Source organism: Vitis riparia, chromosome 11 (assembly GCF_004353265.1).
Source record: "Vitis riparia cultivar Riparia Gloire de Montpellier isolate 1030 chromosome 11, EGFV_Vit.rip_1.0, whole genome shotgun sequence".
NCBI lineage: Eukaryota > Viridiplantae > Streptophyta > Magnoliopsida > Vitales > Vitaceae > Vitis > Vitis riparia.
Genome location: NC_048441.1, coordinates 10,552,220 through 10,572,871, shown reverse-complemented (window position 1 = coordinate 10,572,871; position 20,652 = coordinate 10,552,220).

The following is a 20,652-nucleotide window of genomic DNA, read 5'->3' as shown; positions in this document are numbered from 1 at the left end:
TGGAATGTATTACAAACATCTTCAAATTCCTTAATATGTGCATAGGGATTCTCACTTTCCATCCCATGGAAAGTTGGTAGAAGTGGAACAATATACGGTCTGATCACTAGCTGCTCTGTAGGAGGTACTATACATGACGGTGCACTCATACGAGGTGGATGCATACGGTCCCTCATTGATCTAAATTCATTGAGATTGTCTTGACGACCTTGGTGACTATGCTGATCTTCAGATGTAGCTTCCATGATATTCAAGCTCAATTCCAATTCCTTAGTATGAGGTGTATCACTTTTAACAAGCCTTCCTCCACTGCCACATATCCACTTTGGCATATACAACTAGTATCTATCTGTTACTAAAATGAAAATAAAGGACAACAAAAGAAAATAAGGCTAGAAAAACAAAATAGAGCTAAGCTGAATTTAAAAGCTAAATTTTTAGATTATGAGTCAGTAGAAAAAAAAAAGAATTAATAAATCAAAAGAAACGTTACCAAACTTGTGATGAAAATCACAAGTACTCTGAAATAGTATCACTATAAACTTGACACCTTCCCCGGCAACGGCGCCATTTGATTCATGCCTAATTGGTGTCTCAGCTGATTCGTGTCCAGCTGGTGCTCCTTGATGGCAGGAGTAATCAACAAAATTTATAACCTATTACACCATGAACTAGGGTAGCAAAGAAAAAACTACTATAGCATAGTGGCTCTAGGATCGTTCACTGGGAAGGGTATTCAAGCTAAAAATGATACCAATTCAAAGTGAATTGGTGTTGTTTCATTTCAAGATTAGCTTAAGAAATAAAACACAAACTTTGGTTGAAAAATATTTGGACTTAGATTAACAACACAGCAAGTGATGGAAATTACTTAAGAAGAAAAACATTCCTTGGAGATTTAGGTTCACCGGGGAGATTCCTCATGCAATAGCATAGCTCTGGTCAGTTGGCTCAATTCCTTGCATTAGAGAATTAACATAAAGTCAATTCTCTAACAAGTGCTGCACAAATGCATCCCTCAAATAGATTTCAGCTTTAATTCTCTCATTGATGCAACTTGCAATGGTTCGAGCCTCTCACTTAGCCTTTACCATTCAAGGTGATCTTTAACCTTGGACTTCCTTTCACAAGCTCGCAAGAGATAACTAATGGGTGTCTCCTTAGAGTCCAAAAGCTTACCAAGTGTTGGCAATTCTAGAAAATCCTACCTTCAAGTCACCTCCCAGAGGCTCGCAAGGGGTAAACTAGTGCATCTCCATGGATAGAGATCACTTGCCTTACCAAGTGTTGGCCTAGGTGACTCCAAGGCGTTTTAAGTTAACTAAAAACATAGAAACCATTCACAGGACACACTTTCTTTTCATTCATAGCTGAAACCACAAAGCTACTAATTCTTGCACTTGGAACCTTTCCCGGCAACCTTAACTCCAAGGAACTAAAAGGTTTAGTTACTCATTCTCTGGGGAAAATTCCTCAGAGAGTGCATAACTAAGTAAATGAAAAATACAATCAAAGTGAGAAGGTAAAGCAGAGCTCAAGCTCTGTATTTTTCTTTCTTTCAAACTTTTACAAAAGGTTCATCACCCTCAGAACAGGCTCCTCAGGCTCTATTTATATCAAAATTACATTAAGAGCTATTACATGGATATTTAGCCATTTTCCTAACTTAAAAGCTAAGGAATCCTATAATTGGTTGGATACAAGGAGAATTTGGGGATTTAGACAACAAAAATCTGAAGAAAAATATCTCCAAGTGTCGGTTACAAATATCGGGAAGCACTAAGGACCATTTCGCAGGTGAAAATGAGGTCTGCGAAATTTCGCAGATGAACAAAAAGGACTGCGAAATCACTTTGCAGCAAAAAGGCTGATTCCGCAGCGCTGCGAAGTTGGCTTTCATCTTGTGGCATTTGGCTTCCATCGCATCGTGAAACTTCAGGGGAAATCCATAGCACTGTGTAAAAAGGCTGCGAAATCATTCTGCAACAAAAGGGTGATTTCGCAACACTTTGCTAAATCCTTCCTTCAGCTTGGAGTGATCAGCTTCCAATGGCTGTAACTCCTTCATTTCAGCTTCAAATTGCGTACCGTTTGAAGCATTGAATTGTTGACTTCCTAAGCTTTCAAATGAAATATAGCATGCATAAATTGGACTTCGGGAAGTGCTCCAAAAGTAGCTGATACGACTGTCATCAAGAATGCTTCATGGCTGATTTCTCTTTGCTTTCCCTCCTTGTATTTCAACTTTGCTTATGGCAAAGGACTTCAAAGCTTTGGTTCTTCATGCTTCTTCTCTTTCCATTGCTTTGCTAAGGATTCCAAATAACTCTCCTCGATCTTGGATTGCTTTGGTGATCAAATTACTAACAAAAACACCAAAACTTACACAATTTGATTAGAATTGATTGCAAGGGGCCTTAACATGCTAATTGGGTTAAAAGGCAATAACTACTACTCAAAAGTGTTTAAAAGGATTAATTACAAGCTATCAAATAACACTTTTTGAGTAGTAATCAGCACCTTTGCTTGATGCTTTGACATATTCATACTAGGGCATACCCTCATCCTTGCATACTGGCTTTGGCTCTTACACATGTACGCAGGTAGTCCGTTTTGCCTAGATATGTTTTGGATATCAGAGTTCGAGTAAGCCCCACATTCAGCTTGGTTTCTTCATACAACGGAGTGCTTTTGAGAGCTGACTCGGAATCCGATTCACGGTATTCATTAACCCAACGGGTGTGCACACTAGGGCATACCCTAGACGTTGTTCGGTTCACTTGTTCAAACGATTGGGTCTTCAGAGATGTATTTCAGAGTTTTTATTGGGATATTTGAGCTTCAGATGTACACGCTGGGGCATACCCCCTATCAGTTTTTCTGTGGATATTGGATGTTATGGATTAAAGTGAAGGGTTTTTCCTCAAGGATGGATGTTTGTGATATTTCCAGCTTTTTGACTTTGACTCTATGTGCACTTGTGGGTTTCTGACATGGTATTGATGCCTTAGACTAGGGCATAGCCCATTCTTTACGTCTTTGGTCACGTTTGTGAGTTTTCATACAGGGGCATACTCCTTTTCTTTCCATATTTTTGGTTGGGTTGTTCATGTCTTGTTTGTTGGCATTTTTTGATCTCACACTAGGGCATACCCTCTTCGATCCCTCTTGTTTAGGGTTCTCCAGCATCGTGCCCGGATTTGATCCCTCTTGTTTAGGGTTCTTTGGCATCTTGCCCGGATTCGATCCCTCTTGTTTTGGGTTCTCCGACATCGTGCCCAGATTCGATCCCTCTTGTTTAGGGTTCTTCGGCATCTTGCCCTGTGATTACTACCGAAAAGTGCTATTTTGTAGACCTAATTATAAGGGTTTTAAGCACCTTTGAGTAGTAATCATATTCATTTAACCTAATTAATTCATTAAGCTCCTTAGTAATTAGTTCTAACCATTTTTAGTGGCAAGTTTACATGTTTTTCATCAGCTTATGAACCAATTCAAGCATGCCAATTGCTGGAGGAGCTACTTGGGCGAGTTAAGCAAGGATTTTGGACGTTTATAGGCTTGAATTTCAAGTGGAAATGCGAGCACAAGCAATGGGAACACCATTTCGCAAGGGGAGGCAATTCACTTGCCAAATGACCAATTTCGCAAGGGGATTTTCCTCATGGTGTGAAATTTGGCTATTTTGCACCATGAAGAAACCACCTTGCGAAATTTCGCAAGGTAGCTTTTCACCTTGCGAAATTTGGACCTTTCATCTTCCCCCTTGCGAAATGCCTTTGAAATCCCCTATTTTGAGACGCTGTTGATGATATTCCACTGCCAGTTCTCCAAGATATTTTGCTTGACTTTTAGCTTTGTAAATTCCTATTTTACCCTTGTAATCAACCAATGAAAAGGTTGCTTTTGTAATAGCTCTTGTAATTTAGCTTTTTATTGTCTTTAAATAGAGGTCAAGAGCCTCAGACACGATAATCTTGTAACCTGTAACTTTATAAGTTATAAGAGCACTTTTGTTCATACGCTTCTTTTCTTTTTTCTTTCTCATTTTCTTAGTAGCCAAACATCCTTGGAGGATGAAATCCCCAAGGATGGGAGGCTAAAACCTTTTAGTTTCTTGAAGTAATGGATGCCATGTGAAGCTCCCGTGTCAGGATGGAGATTTCCATGCCATAAATGTAAGTAGCTGAGCGTCATAAATGTTTTCATTCAAAGTAAAGCTTTTAATCCCTCTGACTTGCTTTGAATGGCCAATACTTGATAACCTTTTGGTCTCAGTGGATTCTTATTGTTAGATCCACTAACGTTCATTAGTTATCTCCTACAAGCCATTGTATTGCAAGTCGAGGAGATGACTTATACCAATAAAAGAACAGTTATGAGGTTTAGCTACCCTTTTTGTAAGTTTTCAAGGACTAAAACTCAGTTGTTAAACTCATACCGGTTCGGGAAGTAAGCATCACCTTAGTTGCTTCCCCAACTCGAGGTGAAAAGTCCCAAAATCTCCATTTTTACACAGTGAATTAAGCATGGCTATCCAAAGCTTTGAGAAACTTCTTTTTCCATCTTTTAACCTATTTTCATGTTAGTTTAGTTTACAACACCTTCATCTTTTTATGTTTTCATTTTAACCTAATTTTTATTAAGAAAAGTTCACTCCATCCTCCGAACTTCACCAGTTAAAGTAAAAACCCTTCCCAATGTTTGATCCTAGAGCCACTATGCTAAAGTAGCTTTGCTACTTTAGTGTAAGGACCTTACGTATAAATTTTGTTGATACCCTTACATGCCAAGCTACCAAGAGTCGGGTTATCACCCTGATTCGATCCCTCTTGTTTTGGGTTCTCCAGCATCGTGCCCGGATTCGATCCTTTTTGTTTCGGGTTCTCCAGCATTGTGCCCGGATTCGATCCCTCTTGTTTTGGGTTCTCCGGCATCGTGCCCAGATTCAATCCTTTTTGTTTCAAGTTCTCCGGTATCGTGCTCGGATTCGATCCTTTTTGTTTCGGGTTCTCCGGCATCGTGCCCGGATTCGATCCTTTTTGTTTCAGGTTCTTTGACATCGTGCCCGGATTCGATCCCTTTTGTTTTGGGTTCTCCGACATTGTGCTCGGATTCGATCCCTCTTGTTTTGGGTTCTCCGACATCGCGTCCAGATTCGATCCCTCTTGTTTAGGGTTCTCCGGCATCGTGCCCGGATTCGATCCCTTTTGTTTTGGGTTCTCCGGTATTGTGCCCGGATTCAATCCCTTTTGTTTCGGGTTCTCCGGCATCGTGCCCGAATTCGACCCTCTTGTTTTGGGTTCTTGGGCATCACGTTCAGATTCAATCTCTCTTGTTTAGGGTTCTCCGGTATCGTGCTCGGATTCGATCCCTCTTGTTTCGGGTTCTTCGGCATCGTGTCCGGATTCGATCCCTCTTGTTTAAGGTTCTCCAGTATCGTGCCCGGATTCAATCCCTCTTGTTTTGGGTTCTCCGGCATCGTGTCCGAATTCGATCCCTCTTGTTTTGGGTTCTCCGGCATCACGCTCGGATTCGATCCTTTCCATTTCGAGTTCTTCGGCATCGCGTCTGAATTCGATCCCTTCTGTTTCGGGTTCTCCGGCATCGTGACCGGATTCGATCCCGTTGTTTTAAGTTCTCTGGTACTCGCCCGGATTTTTACCTCATTTCCAGTACTTGGCCGGATCCTACTTTTTTTCGGTACTCGCTCGGATCCTACATTTTTTCAGTTCTTGCTCGGATATGATCCCTTTTCTGGTACTTGCCCGGATCCCACACTTTTCCGGGACTCGCCCTGATTCTACCTTTTCGATACTCACTCGAATTTAAACCATTTTTTGGTACTCGTTTGTTCTCCTGTACTTCGTATTCTTCGGTACTCACCTGGATATGATCCTTCATTTTGATTTCCTCGGTACTTGACTGGGCCTTTTTCCGATACTTTCCCGAATTCGCTTTCCTATTCTCTCTGACATTGTGTCTAGATCTCCTTTGTTATCTCCAGCAGCGTGTCGGGATCTCCTTTGCTTTTCCGACATCGTGCTCAGGTCCCTTATCTTCTCCGGCATCGCGTCCGATTTTCTCCTATCTTCTCTAGCATCATCTCCAGATTCCTCTAGCTTTCTCCGGCAGTGTGCCTAGGTCCTTTAGTCCTTCGATCATCATGGCTCATTCCCTTAGCCTCTTTATGGTGGTGTGGGGACCAAATTGTTGGTCATTTGAATTCTTCACTAGAGTTCATTTTACTCTTGCATCGCTTGCACTTCGCACTTGTGAATCACTTGTTCATTCACTCTACTGAAGAGGGGCATATTTGTAGACCCTCAATTTTGTCCCTTGACACTTGCATTTATCTTATGAGTGTCACATGCACCCATGTTTTCATATGGCACCACTAGGGCCTCCTTTTGGGCTTAGTCGGTTTTTTTTTAGCCTTGTTTAGGTTTGTATGTGGTTCATTGTGGTGCAAGTATGATTCATTTTGGAGTGCCATCGTGGCCATTTTCCTAGTTGTTGGCATCATGCCATAGGAAGAAAGTGGGGTCATCCCGAAGTTTTAGCTCAGTTGGAGTTTATCGGAGTGTGTTTGAGCTCGGAGCACTTGGGCCTGTTTTAGCCATATCTTCCTCATCCGAACTCGGAATTGTACACCGTTTTTTTTCATGGACTCCTTCTTCAGGGAAAATTCTGTCAAAATTTCATAATTTTTCTCAACCGGCTTGACCGGTTCCCAAAGTTTCAGTTTATGCAGAATGCATGGGAGTAAGTCCGAATTCGAAGCACTTGGGCTTGTTTTTAGCCATATCTCCCTCATCCGAACTCAGAATTGTGCACCATTTTTTTTCATGGACTCCTTATTCTTCAGGGAAAATTCTTTCAAAATTTCATAATTTTTCTCAACACGTTCGATCAGTCCCCAAAGTTTCAGTTTAGGCAGAATGCATGGGAGCAAGTCCGAAATCGGAGCACTCGGGCTTGTTTTGGCCATATCTCCCTCATCCGACCTCGGAATTGTGCACCATTTTTTTAATGGACTCCTTATTCTTCAGGGAATCTTCTGTCAAAATTGCATAATTTTTCTCAACCGGTTCGACCAGTTGGCGTCCAGTTCAACCTGTTCATCAAGCTAGCTTGTATGGAGCACTAGTTTTGATGATTTTGAAGCCCAATTCCTACATGGCTTGGGCCCATAAGCTCCAGATCTGTCTTGGTCTATATTGTGGGCCCATTTTGGGCTTTGGTTTGGGTTCCTTGCATCCCACCATGAATCCATATGGATCCTTGGTGATGAAGCAAGCTGAAAACTTAAAGGAGTCAACTTGCATGGAGAATTGGTGAGGAGAGTTATTGAGGAGTGTGGTTTCAAGGTTGAAGGGCTGTTTTCCAGAGCTGAATGCATGGGAAAATGAATGGAAGCTGGAGGAACAAAGGGGTCTGATATAAAAGCCAAAAGAGGGGAAGAAAAGGGGGACTTCTCTCTAGATTCTAGGAGAAAACTCTGTTAAAATGGTGAAAGCCAAAGGAGAAGAGGGTGAGAACTTAAAAAAAAAAAAAAAAAGTGGGGGAAGAGTTCTGGACCTGAGAAAGATCTATGTGTTGGGAGAGAAAGGAAAAGAAAGAAGAGAGGAAAAAAAAATAGAAAAAAAAAACAGAAGAAAGAGTGAAAGAGACAGACGTTTTGAGAGATTTTCTGGTTGTAGAGGGAGTAGTTTCTTGTTTGTGCTGTTGAAGGGGAAGGCCTTGATTTTTGGAAGTGGAACTTGGACGTTTGCTACCCTAGTGACTTCATTTCTACCTTGGCATCTTCAACGCATGCATAGGTAACTCTTTGATCCTGCGTTTTGCTATTTTGTATTCTCATTCTTTATGAGGTTTGTTGCAATAATCTGTTTAGATAAGAAAATGAGGGCCTTTGCTGATTAGTCTTTGGGTCAAGTTTGTAAGTTGTCTAAGACTATGCATGTCTGATTCAACTGAGAGTGAGTCTGTTATTTTTTTAGCATTCGAAACAGTCATTGGAGGTATATGAAAGATAAGGCTGGGATCCTTGCATTTTCGTTATTGCATGCCTAAGCTCCCATGTATGGTGTGATTTGTTTTTTGAACAAAGCAAACTCTCATTAGCAACCAGTTTTGATTTTCTTTGAGTAAGCAAAGGTTTCTGGTGCTTGGATTCAGGTTTGGAATGAGGGTTCCTTAGCCCTCAATTTAGGTTTGTTTTGCTTCCTTCATAAGGCCTTCGTGGTTCCCCTTGTCATTGCATCTAGAGGACCTTTGGGGTTTTGGTGCCCATTTTTGGGTAAGGTTCTGGGTTTTAGAATTAAACTGATCTCTTGTGTGATTTGGTTGCTATTGGAGATCATGATTACTACCCAAAAGTGTCATTTTACACCTTTAAGTCATTATGTTTTAAGCACTTTTGTGTAGTAATTCTTCACCTTTATTCCAATTGGCATGTTAAGGACCTAGCAATGACTTCTAATCATATTTGTGGCTAGTTTTAGTGTTTTGACATCTTTTTGGATCATTAAGACAAGCCAACCAAAGAAGAAAAGCAAAGAGAAGCAAAGAAAATCAAAAGAGAAGCAAGGAGGAAATCAGAGGACAGCAGCTGCAGTCTTCTTGGGCACTTTTGGAGCACTTCCCGAAGTTCATTTTCTACATGCTATATACCGTTTCAAAGCTCAAGAAGTCAAGAATCCAACGCTTCAAACCGTGCACGATTTAGAGCTGAAACGAGGAAGTTATGACCTTCGGAAGAAAACTGCTCCAGGTGTGCGAAAATTTCGCACACCTCCTGAATGGTGTGCGAAAATTTCGCACACCCCATGCGTGGTGCGAAATCTCCTCTGTTTTTGCCGACTCCACTTTAGATATTTTCTTAAGTTTCTTTTGATGTAATTTCCTTTCTTCTCCTTGTATCAAGCCAATGAAAAGCTTTGCTTTTGTAAAAACTATATAAGGGGTGGAAATCACCTCTTGAAGAAATGTAACCCGAGTGTTAAGCTTAACACTTAGCAATATACAGAGCACTCTTATTTTCTATTTTCTCGTTACTATTTTCTCTTTCTTGGAAGCCAAACAACCTCTGAGGATGTTTTCTCAGAGGATGAGAGGCTAAACTCTTGGTTTCTTGGAGTGAAGGAAGCTAGGTGAAAAGTCCAAATGCAAAGGTGGAAAACGCTCGTGCATTAAATACAGGTAGTTGAAGTTCATAAATGGCTTTTTAATCCAAAGTTTTGCTTTAAATCCCTTAGAATCACTTTGAATGGCCAATACATGGTAAGCTTCAGGTCTTTATGGATGCTTATTGCTAGATCCATATTAGTCCATTAGTTATCATGTACGAGCCATTGGAAAGTGGTTCAAGGTGAAGACCTATATAGTGTCTAAAGCCATTAATGGACCTTGACTACCATGTCTATTGATTTTTATGGATTAAATCTTCATTTTTAAACCTATACCGGTTCGGGAAATAACTATAGGTTAAATCCCCAATGCGAGGAGAAAAATCCGGAATTTTCCACTTTGCATTCTAAACTTGATCCTAGCAATCCTTAGCTCCAAGAAACTTTCTTTCTTCCATTTTTAATTAGTTTATGTTAATTTAGGTTCAAATAATTTCAAAAAAAATTTTATTTTCTTTTTAAGCTTTAAGTTTTTGATAAAGGAAATCATTAAATTTAATTTCTAATCATGAGTATATCACTGGTAGAATGAAAACCCATCCCAGAGTTCAACCCTAGAGCCACTATACTATAGTAGCTTTGCTACACTAGTATGAGGTCATAGGTTTTATAAATGTTTTTGATTAAATGACCCGACTGGATTTCCATGCGAATCAGATCCTCTGTTTTTGGGGCCTCGTTGGTCCTAGATTTGGCAAGGGATGGGACATGGTGTTCATTTCCTTTGATTGTAGGAAATATGATCAATTTGTTTGAGAAGTAGGCCCTTTCATTTGTGGCCTTGCCTTTTTAGGCATGCATGCTAGAGGCTTATGAAAAAATTGCATCTACTAAAGCATTGGCTTACATGGCGAATTTTAAAGAAAACAATGCATTTTGGGTGGCTCGGATTTGGCCTTTTATGGAACACATCGCATTGTTTCGGCCAGTTCTCTCTCATCCGGGATTGGAATTGAGTACCGTTTGTTTTGTTGGATTAATTATTCTCTGAGGAATATTATGGTGAAGTTTCAAATTTTTTATCAATCGGATGAACCAGTTGGGAACCGGTTCAACAGGTGGCTTGGTGGCAGCCCTGTTTTATAAATGTTTTACATTGTTTCGGCCAGTTCTCTCTCATCCGGGCTCAGAATTGAGAGCTGTTTGTTTTTTTGGATTCCTTATTCTCTAAGGAATATTCTGGTAAATTTTTAGATTTATTCTCAACCAGTTGAGCCAGTTGGGAACCGGTTCAACCGGTTCTGCTAGGTAGTTCCAGTTTTAGCGTGTTTTGACCCCCATTTTTGTTATGGTTTGGGCATTTAGGCTCCAAGGCACTTGTAGGCTACCTTTAGGGTCTGAATCAAGATTTGGTTTTAATTAATGTGGGCCCACGTATGAGTTAAGGGTATTATTGGCTAGGAAGGTCTGGGAGGTTTATTGTGAATGTTTGGCTTGGGCACATTTTGATGTTTGTTTAAAAAATGCTTGCCAGGTGTTGACTAACCCCTCATTTCAGTGCTTGGATAGGGACCCAAGGTATGTACTTTGACCCATGGTTTGAGCTCATTTGTGGGCCTTGGTATCTAGTGATTGATGTTTTGACATGTGATTGTCAAGCATGCTTGTTGAGTATTTATTCCTATTGGCTAATCATTTATGCAGCGCTTGGCTAGGGACCACATGTATGTGTTTGATTGTTGGATTTTGTGTTAGTATGCCCACATGGAATTTGGATTGCAATGCTCGTTGTGCATTGATGCTTATTGACTGATCTTTTCTGCAGCACATGGCTAGGGACCTCAGGTAAGCCATTTGTTGATTTATTGAGTGCCTATGCATGCTAGATATTGAGTAGGTTTGTGTGATTCGTGTTGTGTATGATTAGCGTAAGAGGCTATTTGATCCTTGACCCATATACTCCCACATGTCCAATTCAATAGTAAAGACCGAGTTCCGGGACTAGAAGGATGCTACCTCACATGAGGTACCTTCTCGATAGGTAACCTGATCCCCGGACCCAGACTCGAGTTTGGTAGACCGCTTCTTCCATACTGGAGTCATCAGGGGTTTTTGTTCTTACTTAATTTTTTCCCTTTAAAAAATAAAAATAAGAAGTAAATGGCGACTCCAAAAAAAACCGTTCCTCATCGGGGACGGATTTTTCAAAACTCGAAAACCACTTTTCCATTCCATTCCACACTACCTTTTTTTTAAAAAAAAAAAAGATAGCAAGTCGCGCTATCCGAGTGGATCGGGCCTGGGTCCACAACAACTATCCACCACTACCTCCAAAAACCTGATGGTCTTCATCAACAAACCATCCGCTCATGCTACTCCTAAAATTTGAGGTTTTGCATAACCAAATCGTGTACACCATCAACACCTTCTAGAAAATCTATTGCCATCATCTGCAAGAAATTTGATCTGTATTCATCTCCAAAAGAGCTTATCGTTCCCAATATGTGTGTGGAGCCTAAAAAAAAAGTTGATGGTGTGTAGACCTTCCATTTTATCTTTTTAGCATATGTCTCTAAGTTCACTTCTAGTGCTTCACAGTAGTTCCCTGGTGGCCCATTATTACTCATGTACCTTATCTTTTATGAGCCATCTTGGAGACTTTAGTTGAGGGATTTATCTGACCCCTTATTGTGATCCTTGGCAGTCTTGAGTTAGGCCTAGGATTTTCCTTTCTTTTTTGGATAGCTCATTTAGATACACTTTTAGGATAACATATCTAGTCACACTAGGTCCATTTAGATGCACTTGGCCCACTTAGGCACACTTGTGCCCAATAAATACCACCTTAGGCCCATCTAGCTTCACTTATGCCCATTTAGGTTACTTAGACCCATTTGGACACCCCTAGACCCCTTAAGACTCATTAGGTCCATCTAGGTCACTTAGGCCCACTTAGGCATACTTGGCCCATTAGATATTTTTAGCATGACTTGTATGATTTGCATGGTTGTATGGCTTGTGTGGCTCAGTTTTTATTTATTTTTTATTTTTATTTTTATTATTATCAATCACTTGTTTATTTTTATTTTTTATCTTCCTTTTTATATTATTTTTTCTTATTTTTTTAAATTTATTTATATATTATTTTTTTATCGCTTTCTAATTTATTTACTTATTTATTTATTCATTCAATTATTTAATTTAATAAATTTCATGTTTTTGCAAGGAAACTTACCATTGGAGTTTAAGGAACGTGGGACTCTCCTTGGAAGACTTTTGGGAGTTTGAAATTTGGTGCACAGTTTGGGATATGAGAGCGAGATGATCATGTTTATGGAGAGAGAATCAGTGCATGGTTCAAGGGAGAAGACAAAATGGAAGAAATAAGAGAACCATATGAGCACCTTAAGGAATGGCTATTGTAGATATTGTATTCCTATTCATCATCGCCTTGTTCTTCATTCATTTTTTGCGGTTTCTGGCTTTCAAATGCCACAATGGATATATGTGGTCTTCCACATGCAAATCAAGGACCCATAACTAGTTATCAACTTGCCTTTAAAGAATCTGGAAGGAGAAAACTTGGAAAAATAAGCATCCATGGCTTCTTCTCATTAGCAACTGCAAACCTATCAATAGATACGGGATTTGGAGCCAATCTAGGAATTTTTAATGTGATCTTATGGATACTTTATCTCCATTGTGAATTGGAACTATGCTCCAGTCTTCAAGAATATGGTTTTTTAGTGTTTAGGTTGGTTGCAATTTAGTTTGCCTTGGGGTTTGCGTGGATCCATCTGCTTCGCTCCCATTATTGATCAAGAATAGGAAACCTATGGTCAAGATTCTGATTTTGGGTGGAAGCAAAATGTTGAATCTGTGAGGAAGTTATGCATTGAGACTGTTGATCAGTCTTCCAATTCAAAAATATGTAACAGAAAAGTAAATTTACAATCACAATTAAAAGCAATATTTACAAAGATAGGAAACTGATCTTATAATCATGGAAGACACAAAATCTGGTAATGTTCATGGTGACAGCTAGACTTGAGTTGGCACTTGTTTGAAATTATCAGTTTTCTTGATACGCCACCACAAGAATGGGCTACCATCGGATAGTCCGATCTTGTCCTGTAGGTAGTCTGTCATTTGTCTGGAAAGTGGCTTGGTGAGTAAATCAGCGAGCTGATCATTAGTGTGAACATGTCGGACCTTAAGAATTTTTTTTCAACCAAATCTCACACAAAGTGAATGTCTATCTGAATATGCTTCATCCTTGAATGCTGGACAAGATTAAAACTCAGCTGGGTTGCACCCAAATTATCACACAAAAGTAGAAGTGGTTGTGGTAATGTAAACTTCATTTCTTGGAATAGAGATAACAACCACATGGACTCTGCTGTAGGCATTGCTAAAGCCCTATACTTAGCTTCAGTTGATGACCGTGCAATTGCACGTTGCTTTTTAGAGCTCCATAAAATGGGTGTGTGACCAAGAAAGAGGACATAAGCTGAAGTTGATTTTCTATCATCCAAGTTGCCAACCTAATCAGCATCTGAGAAGCATATGAGTGTTGAGCTTGAGTTTTTTCTGATATTAATGCCATGAAAAATGGTGTTCTTCAAGTATCGCAACAGTCTTTTAGTTGCTGTCTAGTGAGTTTGTGTGGGGCAATGCATAAACTGTGAGAGTTTGTCGATAGCAAAGCTTATATCAAGTTGAGTTAAGGACAAGTATTGCAATGCTCCAATCACTCTACGATATTCGGTTGAATCAACGAATGGCGAACCATCTGCAAATTGTAGAGAAACCGATGTAGAGAGAGGAGTTGTGACATCCTTAGCTCCATCCATATTTGTCTTGGCAAGGATATCTTGGATATACTTATGCTGAGTTAGAAACAGGTCGTTTGTGGTAGGAATGACCTCAACACCGAGAAAAAAATGTAAGGACCCCAAGTCTTTGATGGAGAATTTTTGTCCAAGTTGATCAATAATGCTTGCAACAAAAGTTGAATTGTTGCCAGTGAGAATCAAATCATCGACATAAACTAAGCAATTGGCAAGTATGGAACCATCATGAAACACAAATAGAGAAGAGTCGGATTTAGCATTGATGAAACCAAATTCTAACAATGCCTGTTTGAGAGCAGAGTACCAAGCACGGGGTGCTTGTTTTAGTCCATAGATTGCCTTTGTAAGGTAGCAAACATGATCTGGTTTTTCTAGACTCCTAAAGCCAAGTGGTTGCCTCATATACACTTTTTATGTGAGATGCCTATGAAAAAAGGCATTATTGACGTCTAATTGCCTTAGAAACCAACCTTGCATAACAGCAAGAGTTAAGATAGTGCGTAGTGTGACCGGTTTGACAATAGGACTAAATGTTTCTTTGTAATCAAGTCCTGGTCTCTGATTGAATCCTATGCCACAAGTCTGGCCTTGAACCGATCAACAGATCCATCAACATGTCTCTTAATTCGAAACACCCACTTACAACCAACAATATTTTAATCATTCGGAGGTGGTACGAGTTGCCATGTATTGTGACGCATTAACGCAGTCAATTCAGAAGACATGGTGTCACGCCATCGGGAATCAGTGAGTGCTTCAGTAACACTAGTGGGTTCTAAGGAGGATGGAAGAGGGTGTTTAGTGACAAGAAACAATTTTTTTGGCTTATATATATCATTCATGGATCGGGTAGTCATTTGGTGGGTGCGCACTTCATTATTAGAGACAACAAGGTCATGCACTTCTACTGAAGGGAGTGGGCTCGAAATTAAGGAAGAAGAAGAGAGAGTACTTACCTGGAGAGGAGTCAGTGCAGAGGATGACCCATTCTCAAGCTAGGGTGAGACTTCAGTACCCACGTCCGAAGATTCAGTAGTGCCGCGTGGAACCAAGAGGAGTTACGGCAACAAGATCGTGATAGACGGGTCTTCAACAGCAGATGAAGGAGAGCCACGATTTTTAGGGTTTGAAAAAAGGAAAGTCCCTTCGTGAAATATGACATGCTGAGAAGTGAAAAGTTTTCGGGTAGTGGGCTCAATGTGTTTTGGGAGAGGCTGTAACCCATGTGCATGGTTGGGCCTTGGGCTCAAGTTTGTGTTTATTATAAGGCCTAGTTAATGGATAACATAGGCAGCCAAATTATTTGAGCTTGAGATAATTTGGCATTTGTTTGAACAATTTTTCAAATGGAGATTGATTGTTCAAAGTCAAGGTGGGCATTCAATTTATAAGATAGACAATAGTTTGAAACGCATATGACCAATATGAGAGAGACATGTGAGCATCCATGAGTAAGGTGAGACCAGTCTCAACTAGATGGCGATGTCGTCTTTCAGACATACCATTTTGTTGTGGAGTGCGTGGAGCGGTTGTGTAATGACTAATCCCATGAACGGAAAGATAGGATTTGAGGCCAATATATTCCCCACCATTATTGGAGTAGAGACTTTTTATTTTTGTGTTAAACTTATTTTCCACAAGATTTCGGAATTGTGGAAAAATTGTTTGAACATTTGATTTATGAGTCATGGGATAAAGCCAAATGTACTTGGTATAGTCATCAACAAAAATAACATAATATTTTGAACCATCAATACCAATATCATGAAATGGACCCCAAACATCCATGTAATTCAATTCCATGGGAGCAGTGCTAGTAAGACCATGAGTAGTAAAAGTTTAGCAATGAGCTTTATTTTGAGAACATGAAGTACAAAGAGATAAATGGCCATTTTTATTGGTGGGTAAAGAAAAAACATGAATTAAATGGTTGACCAATTTTGACGATGGATGACCAAGTCGTTTGTGCCATCCATCGGGTGTAGTACGTTCATGAACATAGGCAACGACATTTTTGGAGTTTGGTGGTAGATGCTCCGAAAATGGGTAAACTCCATCTTCACATTTGCCTTTGAGTAGTATCGCCCCGGTGATCTGATCCTTCACCAAAAAATAAATATGATGAAATTCATGGTAAACATTATTATGCTTGGTAAAGTGGTGAACAGAAATAAGATTTTTTTGAATTATGGGAACACAAAGGGTATCACATAAATGAAAGACACGATTATACAATGCAAGAGATAATGAACTAATATGAGACAAAGGCAATTTGATCCATCACCAATTACCACCTCATCAGTACCATCATATTCAGAATTAATCGATAGATTAGAGAGGTCGGTTGTCATATTATGAGATGCTGCCGAGTCAACTAGCCACTTATGATTTTTTTCCTTGGGAGGATGCTACACAATTTACAGTGAAGTCAACGGAAGACATTTTTGGACAATTTTTGGTCGTATGGCCCATTTGATCACACCATTGGCATTTCGGTTTAAATTTCTTGTGGCCCGAATTGGGGGGCCCATTTTTGTGATGCCCATTGTTGCTGCGAGTCTTGTTGGAGGAAGACTTAGGGCTCGGTTTATGCTGTCCAGAAGCACCTCCTTGCCGATGAGAGTAATGAGCGGTGGGAACAAATGTTGCTGTCGATTGATTTTCCAACTGTTAGAGGTAACTCTCATGACCTTCAAGAAGATCATGAATTTCCTCAAATTTCAGAGAGGTCTCACGAGCACAAATGGGTGCCGCAATTTCTCTAAATTCAGGACCCAATCCATTGAGAATGTAGAGGTGATTCGTTCCCCGGCAACGAAGCCATTTGATTCTTGCGCCAGACGGGTCTTATCAACAAAATTTATAAAACCTAAATCACCTTACACTAGGGTAGCATGGCTACTATAGTATAGTGGCTCTAGGATCGTCCACAGGGATGGGTTTTCTTCGTACAAGTGACTTTAGTGAAGGTAATGAAATGATGTTTTTCCTTATGAAAATTAGCTTTTAAAGAAAATGGAATTGTGGTTGAAAAAGTTGATTTTAAGTTAAGCAAAAATAGCAATTGAAATTAACTACAAAGAGAATGTCTCTTGGAGCTTTAGGTCACTAGGATCGGGTTTCTTAAGCAAATGGGGAGATTCCGGATCTTTTCCTCGCACTGGGGACAATAACATAAAGGATGGTTATCTCCCAAACCGGTTTTGTATTTAGCAATTAAGATTTGATCCAAAGGGTTCATGAAAAATGGTAGTTGCTTCCCATTAATGACTTCAAACACTAAAGACTCTCACCTCGAACCACCTTCCAATGGTTCATACTTGATAACTAATGGAAATCCATGGATCTAGCAATAAACATCCATAGAATCCGGAAAGCTTACCAAGTATTGGCCATTCAAGGTGATTCTAAGGGATTTAAAGCTAAACCTTGAAATAAAAACCATTAATGGTTGACAACTACCTTTATTTAAAGGAAGGAAAACTCCTACCTTTGCATCCGGGTCCTTCACCTAGTTTCCATCACTCCAAGAAAAGTAAAACTTAGCCACTCATCCCCTGAGAAATCATCCTCAGAGGTTGTTTGGCTAGAAAGAAAAATGAAAACAAAATGAGAAGGAAAGGTAGAGCAAGGTCTCTGTATATTTCTTCCTATAAGAATTACAAGTGTCGTCTATCTCCAGAGGTCATACAAAGAGAGATATATATATAAAGAGGTATTTCCAACTCCCCTTTATAGTTCCTAACCAAGAAATCCTATCATTAGTTGATTACAAGGACAAAATAGTAATTTACACAAAAATCTAGAGATAAAAATCTAACTAAGTCGGTGCACAAGAAGATTTCGCAAACCATGCGAAATTTCACATGGTGTGGTTTCGTAGGGTGTGCGAAATTTCGCACAGTGTGTGGAATTGTCCTTTACTCAGTCCTGCAGCTGCTTATTCGCTTGATTTCGCATGCTATGCGAAATTGCTACATGTTGGATTTCTTTCTCTGGTTTTCTTCCTTGCATCTCTGATTGGCTTAGCAACCTATTGCCAAGCTTAGCAAAAGGCTATGAAGTACTCCAAAACTCAGATTCTTCATGTATTTGAGCTTCAACTTGCATTGCCATGGATTGCACTAAATTCTCCCTCATTCTTTACTTGTTTCAATGATAAAAAAAGCCACCAAAGACACCAAAACTAGCAAAAAACTAATTAGTAACCCTTGCTAGGTTCTTTAATATGCCAATTGAGTTAAAAAGTATTAACTATTACTCAAAAGTGTTTAAAATAGTTAATTTCAAGCTATAAAAAAACACTTTTTAAGTAGTAATCAAGAGGGTTAAATCATCATTCAAAACCGGATGATCAATGATTGTGAGTTCATCGGCAATCACTTTGATTCCATGAAGGAACTCAGTGACAGTGCGAGTTCTACGAGTGCTCAAGGTCAAATCTTCCTTAAGCTACATCGGACGTGTCGGTGATTTTCCCGCGTATAAACTGTTAAGTGTTGTCCAAGCCTCATGGGATGTTTTGTAGGTAGCAAGAAGAGGGGTAATAGTGGTGGAGGTGGAAGCAATGATGGCGTGGAGGATAAGTTTATCTTAGTGAACCCAATGCCGGTTTGCGGCTTTGGAGGCAGCGAAATTTGTTGCATCAAGGGCAGAGCATTTTTTTACACCCATGACAAAGTCGATGAGATCATAGCCAATGAGTAAGGCTTCAAATTGAGCCCTCCACTAAAGGAATGTAGAGGGGGTGAGTTTTTTGTTGATGGTGGTGGCAACATTGATGGTGATGATAGGTGAATCAGTGGTAGATGCAGAGATAGCAGCCATGTCGCAGGAAGCAAGAAAGGAAATATACTCATTAGAGGTTTGGCTCTACTCTGATACCATAAAAGACAATTCACACTCCTTTCTATTCATGTTCTATATCTTTATACAACCCAAGAGACCTAATTTTAGGCATTCAAAAATATGTAACAGAAAAGTAAATTTACAATCACAATTAAAAGCAATATTTACAAAGATAAGAATTTGATCCTATAATCATGGAAGACACAAAATCTGGTAATGTTCATGGTGACAGCTAGACTTGAGTTGACACTTGTTTGAAATTATCAATTTCCTTGATAGTGCCTATCACCACCTTAAGAGAACCTGGCAAGATAATGGAATGGGGAATTGAAGTTGTGATTTATAATTACCTCCAAAGGTTGACTGAGCATGAAAAGAAGGCTCTAGAAGTCCTAAGGCCAAACAGAGGACTCATCTAATCATATTGTCATGAATATGAGATAGAATTCTCAAGCATTGGCTCTGATGAAGATCAAATCAAGGAAACAAAAAATCTATAGGTTTGGTGTGTAAATTGACCAAGAGAATATTCAACTTTCAGCTTATGAATAAAATCATATAGGGATGATCTTTTAGGGCACGTGCAAGAACAAATCTGAATTTGAGAACCACAGAGTTGAGACTTAATCTTCCTAGATCACAATCTTTAGGAAGAGATTCGGGTTTTTCTTTGTTGAAATCAAGAAAACATGTTAAAAAATAGCCTACAATGTATTTTTTCTTTCCTGCCAAGATTGGCCAACATGCCCAGCTGAAGTCTCTAGAGGTAAATTAGTTGTTGTTGCAGATGCCACTCCCTTGCTGCAGAATTTGATTCAACTTGGCAATTTCAAGAGAATGTTGAATTTCTCGTGTAGTGTTTGTCAAGGCACTCTGATATTTTGCTAAGCTATGTCACGGAGAAAGAGGGTGTGTTCTGTGATAAATTTACCTTCACCATTTGACTGAGTATACATGCAATTGTCTCCATAATTGGATGGTAGTCTTGATGGCTCTTCAAATGATGCGTGCTCCCCATTTCCTATTTCCTCTTGGCTGTATCTACTCTACATCGTCTTTTGGGTGGAACCGTCATCTTCACTGCTGCTTAGGATGGGGCGTACTTCATGGGACCCACTAAAATTCTTCCTCGATTCTCTGAAACTATCAAAATCCCAATTGCTCATCATGAGTTTGGTGCTTACCTTTTTTTAAACTAAAGAAAACAAAGGTTCATATTGAAGAGTTGGAGCCAAATGTAAATCCTGGGATTGATAGGTAACTACAACTCATGCAACCTGACAATGTTGAAGACAAAATAGATTTGGCCAGTCAAATAATGCATGTTGATGTAATAACAATCACAGATAGGCTTGATTGCCTTGGACAACCAGTACAACTTAGGGTGTTTTTTAACTCACGCCTTCCGAAGTTGCCAAATCATTTGGAAGTACTTTAGATTCAATTTCCTTGGTGCTTGCTGAAAATAGTGGCCTCCAAACCATTGAAGCACTACCAGTAGTGAAATCTTAGCAAATTAAGAAAGACAATTTCTTTTGTGAGATAGACTACAACGATATTGGCACAAATGATGTGAAAGGAAGTTGTCTTTGAGACTCTGATTAGGAAAAAGCAACCTTTTAGACCATTCCTACTAGCTTCCCCACTCCACAATCACCTTTGCATCCTAGATGTCTCAACCCCATACCTAGATGAATTACTGAGCAAGAAGCCAAGCGAGATGCAAGCAATTTAAGACTTCCTAAAGCATGTCCTTGTATATGTTCCAAAAGATAGAAGCAGGACTAGTATTGAAGGCATGGGTGCAAATTGTTTCATTC